This window comes from Suncus etruscus, chromosome 2, assembly GCF_024139225.1.
Source record: "Suncus etruscus isolate mSunEtr1 chromosome 2, mSunEtr1.pri.cur, whole genome shotgun sequence".
NCBI lineage: Eukaryota > Metazoa > Chordata > Mammalia > Eulipotyphla > Soricidae > Suncus > Suncus etruscus.
The window spans coordinates 67,841,167-67,847,239 of NC_064849.1; positions in this window are offsets into that span (position 1 = coordinate 67,841,167).

Here is a 6,073-nt window from a genome sequence, read left to right on the forward strand (position 1 = left end):
TTATCTCCATATCCAGAGCCAGAGAGCTGGCACAGCGGTAGGGCGTTTGTTTGCCTTGCACAAGGCTGACCTAGGATGAACTGCGGTTCGATCCCTGGCGTCCCACATGGTCCCTCCTACCAGGAGCAATTTCTTTTCTTTTCTTTTCTTTTTTTTTTTTTTTTTTTTTTGTGTGTGTGTGTGGTTTTTGGGTCACACCCGGCAGTGCTCAGGGGTTACTCCTGGCTCCATGCTCAGAAATTGCTCCTGGCAGGCACGGCCGACCACATGGGACGCCGGGATTCAAACCGATGACCTTCTGTATGAAAGGCAAACGCCTTACCTCCATGCTATCTCTCCGGCCCCTACCAGGAGCAATTTCTGAACCCTTAGTCAGGAGTAACCTCTGAGCGTCACTGGATGTGGCCCCAAAACAAAACAAAATCTCCATATTTATTTTATTTTATTTATTTATTTATTTTTGGATTTTGGGCCACACCCAGCGATGCTCAGGTGTTACTCCTGGCAGGCACGGGGGACCATATGGGACACCAGGATTCGAACCAACCACCTTTGGTCCTGGATTGGCTGCTTGCAAGGCAAACGCCACTGTGCTATCTCTCCGGGCCCCTTCATATTTATTTTAATAAATTCAGATCTAGCCTCTGCTCACAAAAGCCACACACAGGTCATGTATAAGTAGTCTGACTGGAAAAGTATAATGTTCTGAATTAGTATTTTGAGATATTTCTGAAGAGAGAAAAATGATTAGATCAATAGATAATTAGGGAGCCAAAAGACATAGCCTGGTGGTAGAGTACATGGTTTGATCATCAGGCAAAACATTCTCTCTCTCCTCCTCCTCCTCTGTCTCTGTCTCTCTCTGTCTGTCTCTGTCTCTCTGTCTCTGTCTCTCTATCTCTCTCTGTCTCTCTCTGTCTCTCTCTGTCTCTGTCTCTCTCTCTCTGTCTCTCTGTCTCTGTCTCTGTCTCTGTCTCTGTCTCTCTCTCTCTCTCTCTCTCTCTCTCTCTCTCTCTCTCTCTCTCTCTCTCTCCAGTAAGTAACTCAAACAGGAACAACAGGACCAAGGAGAGAATTCAACTGGCTGGAGCATATTCTTTGTATGCTGGAGCCCTCTGGTTTAAATTCTTCAATTTCTGGAGGCTAGAACAGTGGGTAGGACTCTTACATAGTATGTGACCAACCTGTGTTTGATCTTTGGCATCCCATACTGGTCCCATAAGTCCTACAAGAATGATCTGTGAATACAGAGCCAAGAGTAAGTCCTGAGCACCACTAGGTATAACCCAACAACAATTTTCAATTTTTGGCATACAGTACTACCTTGTCTCCTGAGCATCACTAGGTGTAGCCCAAAATCCCACCTATCCCCCCCAAAAGAACCATAAAGCTAGAAGGAAGAGTCCACCAGCCACCTCAAAAATATTCATCCCAGAGCTTCTTAGGATCCCATTCTTGGGAAGGAACTGGGGGTAAAGTGCCTAGATAAGTCCTTGTATTATCTTCAATGTCCTTAAAATGCCATTTTGGTGGCTTCTTGAGAATGTAAGCTCAAGTTTACAAGGTGAAAAAAAATTTTTTTTCAAAAATTAAATAATTAAATAATCAACTTCAACTTAAGAAAATATTGTTTTAATGTTTTCTTCTCCTTTCTTCTCTTTCGCTCTCGCGCTCTCGTGTTCTCTCTCTCTCTCTCTCTCTCTCTCAGTAAGTTCCTCTTTTGCTTTTCATTTCTCTTGAGCTCTCCCTCCCTTCTTTTTACCCTCTCCCTCCCTCTCTCTCCTCCCCTCTCCACTTCACCACACACAGAAACCCCTTTTCAAAGGGGCTTTTTTCCAACTCAGTGAAGTAAAGTCTTTGCCCCTTTGTGGCAAAGGCTCATTAACATTCCCACAGCAGCATCTCTTCAAGGATTTTACTTTTGTAGCTCTGTGGGGAGGTCAAGAGGCCACAGTGGAGAGGTAAAGGGGGAAAATGGTAAATGGGGGAGGGTGGAAAAAAGAAGGGGAAAGAGTTCTTCCTTTCACTGTAAGGCCAGTAAGGAGGGTGTAAAAAATAGGAGAAGACAAGAAACACAAGGAAAAAAGACAAATATTGGACCCCCAGAACTGCCCTTTAGAGATTTTATAGACTCAAAAGAAAAGCTAAAAACTATTCCTCTTTATTTTTTTACGTTTTCTTTTTCAAAAAGGTAGGAAATGGTAAACACACACACACACACACAATGGAATGAGAAAGTGACAGGACCCTGTCTAATCCACTGAGAAATCAGAAACTTTCCTGACCTTAGTATTTTCTCTAAAATAGTCTAGTAATAACCACACCTGTCCACTACTGGGAGCCTCACAAGGTGAATTGAACAATGTCAGCAAGAGTTCCAAGGGTGGAATGTAAGGCCCAGGGTCCTGACCCCAGAGGACCAGGGAAATAATGGAGATTCAGTGGACTCCAAAGCAAAGATCAGAGTTCCCCAAATCTCTTCAGATATGGGTACCTACCTCATTTGTCACCAGGAACCCTCCTTCTGTGTAGCTGTCTCCCTCTCTTATTATTGCTGAATTAGTCTGGACTTATGTGAGGATAGAAATAAAGGAAACTTTCAAGTTTACACCCATCAAACCCGCACTAATCTAGCTTTTCTTTTTCTTTTTTGTTTTGTTTTTGTTTTTGGTTCACACTTAAGGTGGTACTCAGTGGCTACTCCCAGCTCTGTACTGGGGTGGGTGGGTGGGTATGTCACTCCTGACCAGAGCTCTGGCATCATATGTGGTTGGGGATCAGAGTCTTCTACATGCAAAGCATGTGCTCAGTCCCTTGAACTATCTCTCCTACTTTTGCTTTGCTTTTCTCTGAAGATAAAGCCATCAGAGATTTATAGCCTAAACTGCAAAGGAGAAAATAATACTTGCTTTCTTAACTGTTGCTTCTTTTTTTTTGGTTTTTGGGTCATGTTGCATTAAATAATTAACGATGGGGCTGGATGGCGGTGGATTTCTCTCCGTGCCATTCCAGTCCACGTGGCTCTGCAACCTCCATGCAGTCGGCGAGTCCCAGGCCCAGGTGAAATCACTCACTCACAGTCAGGCGTCAGGAAGCAACAACTTTATTCAAGCCCTAGCCACCACGTGTGTGTGGCCTATTCATAACCTTTCAAGCACAACAATATTTTGCTAGCCCTGCATCTTATTTCCTGTTAGCCATCTTCCCTTTGGGCTCCATGCTGGTCAAAGACCAGAACACAGAAACCCAGAAGCCAGAGCGCACAGCAGCGCAGACAGGGCAAAGAGCCAAAAGGCCAAAAGGGCCCGAATTCCCTTGGTTCAAGCCTTATCTAACATTTCCAAGACCCCTCCCAGGAATGGGAGGGTCTCGCAGGTAAGGTTACACATACTATCCGGTTCCCAAGACCCCTCCCAGAAATGGGTGGGTCTAAGGGTTTCAAATAGGTACATCCACAGGGTCACATCTGGCAGCGCTCAGGGGTTACTCCTGGCTCTACAGAAATCGCTCCTGGCAGGCTCAGGGGATCATATAGGATGCCGGGATTGGAACCACTGTCCTTCTGCATGCAAGGCAAACACCCTGCCTCCATGCTATCTCTCCAGCCCCTAACTGTTGTTTCTGATGTTATCTCATCTCAGCCAGAAAAATAAGAAAGTAAATATGACTAAAAAAGAGGAGGGCAAAGAGGTAGTATGGAGGTAGGGCATTTGCTTTGCTTGCAGAAGGACTATGGTTCGAATCCTGGCAACCCATAAGGTCCCCCGAGCCTGCCAGGAGTGATTTCTGAGCGTAAAAGTCAGTAGTAATCCCTGAGTGCTGCCAGGTGTGACCCAAAAAGAGAAAAGTGGCAAGGCACTTGCCTTGCACACAGCCAACCTGAATTTGTTCCTCAGGGTCCTATATGGTTTCTTTTTTTTTTTTTTTTTTTTTTTTGGTTTTTGGGCCACACCCGGTAACGCTCAGGGGTTACTCCTGGCTATGCGCTCAGAAGTCGCTCCTGGCTTGGGGGACCATATATGGGACGCCGGGGGATCGAACCGCGGTCCGTCTCCTAGGCTAGCGCAGGTAAGGCAGGCACCTTACCTCGAGCGCCACCGCCCGGCCCCCTATATGGTTTCTTGAGCTGAGCATCACTGGTGTATCCCAAAAAGAAAATAACATGCAACAGTGTAGTCTAAGGCTGAGCAGTAGAGAACTGTTTAATTGCTAAATAGTGTATGTGCGTGTTTTAATTTACAATTATAATTTTGAGGCCACACCCAGCAGTGCTCAAAGACTATTCCTGGCTATATTCAAGGATCCCTCATAGTGGTGCTTGGCACATTGTGCAGATTGGCATATGCAAGGCAAGTGCCATAACCTTTGTACTATCTCCTCAACCAAAGTGATGTATTTTTAAAGATTGACTTTGGGGACCAGAGCAATAGTACAAGTTGGATGCTCATTTTGCATGTGTTGACTCACATTCTGTTCTGGCATCCCACATGATCCCCTGAGTACCTTGAGGAGTAAGTCCTAATTGTAGAGCCAGAAGTAGACACTGAGCATCACCAGATGTGCCCAAAACCCAAACCTCCCCCCAAAAAATTTCTTTGGGTGTTGGGGAAGTCACGCCTAGCAGTGTTCAGGGGCTATACCCTGTTCAAGCTCAAGGCTTGAGGATCATTCCCTATAGTGGCTTGGATCAAACTTGGGGATCCTGCATGCGAAGCTTGTGTTTCAGTTGTTTGAGCTCTCTTCCTAGCTTAAAAGAGTGAATCTGAAAGTCCAAATTCATATACACCAGGAAATTTCACAGAATATTTGTAAATTGCTCTCTGCCTCTGTGAGGCAAAATATATCTTACAGGAATCTCAGAAATTCAATGGAAAGTCCATTTATATTGAACTAAAATTATCCCATTGTAGCTTGCACCCTTTATGTAGTACCACAGAATTCATCAGTATTGTCTTCTCAAAAATGGGATGCTGTCAACTTAGGAGCTAGATAGGTGAGAAAAATATTGAACCTGTTGCTATGTTATTATGAATTATTGGGGGGAAAGGGATAGTCTACGACGTGCCTGCTGAGTCTAAGGCTTTCTCTAGTCTCTAAAATTGCTCAGAGGATCATATAAGGTGCCAGGGACAGAACCCAGATTGGCAGCTTGTAAGTCAATTTTCTTATTTGCTATACCATCTCTTTGCTCTTTTCAATGTGATTCCTTATAATCTCATCTGTTACTTTCTTTTTTTCGTGGTAAGAGTCTGGTGGTTTATTGTATCATTAAGAATCGAAAGAAGGGGCTGGCGAGGTGGCGCTAGAGGTAAGGTGTCTGCCTTGCAAGCCTTAGCCAAGGAAGGACCGCGGTTCCATCCCCCGGTGTCCCATATGGTCCCTCCAAGCCAGGGACAATTTCTGAGCCCTTAGCCAGGAGTAACCCCGGAGCATCAAACGGGTGTGGCCCGAAAAAAAAAAAGAACTGAAAGAAGGGAGGACTGAGCCATAGCACAGAGGTAAGGCGTTTGCCTTGCATACATCCAACACAGGACAGACCCTGGTTCAAATTCTGGCATCTCATATAGTCTCCCAAGCCTGCCAGGAGCGATTTCTGAATGCAGAGTCAGGAGTAACTCCTGAGTGCCACTCGGTATGACCCAAAAACAAACAAACAAACAAGAATAGAAAGAAGGTATTAGAGAGATAGTATAGCATGTAAGGCACGTGCCCAGCATACTATTGACAAGAGGTGTTTTTTTGTTTTTGGGTCACTCCCGGCAGCGCTCAGGGGTTACTCCTGGCTCTATGCTTAGAAATCGCCCCAGGCTCAGGGGACCATATGGGATGCCGGGATTCGAACCACCGTCCTTCTGCATGCAAGGCAAACGCCTTACCTCCATGCTATCTCTCTAGCCCTTGACCAGAGTTTTTATCTCTGGCACCACATATGGCCCATTGACCTCCACCAGGAGTGGTTCCTGAGCACAGAGCTAGGAGTAAGCTGAGTACTGCCTGGTGTAGCCACCACCTCCCCGCCAAAAAAAGAATAGAGAAGAAGAAATAGAAGATACTGTCAGATGAACCTGGCTTC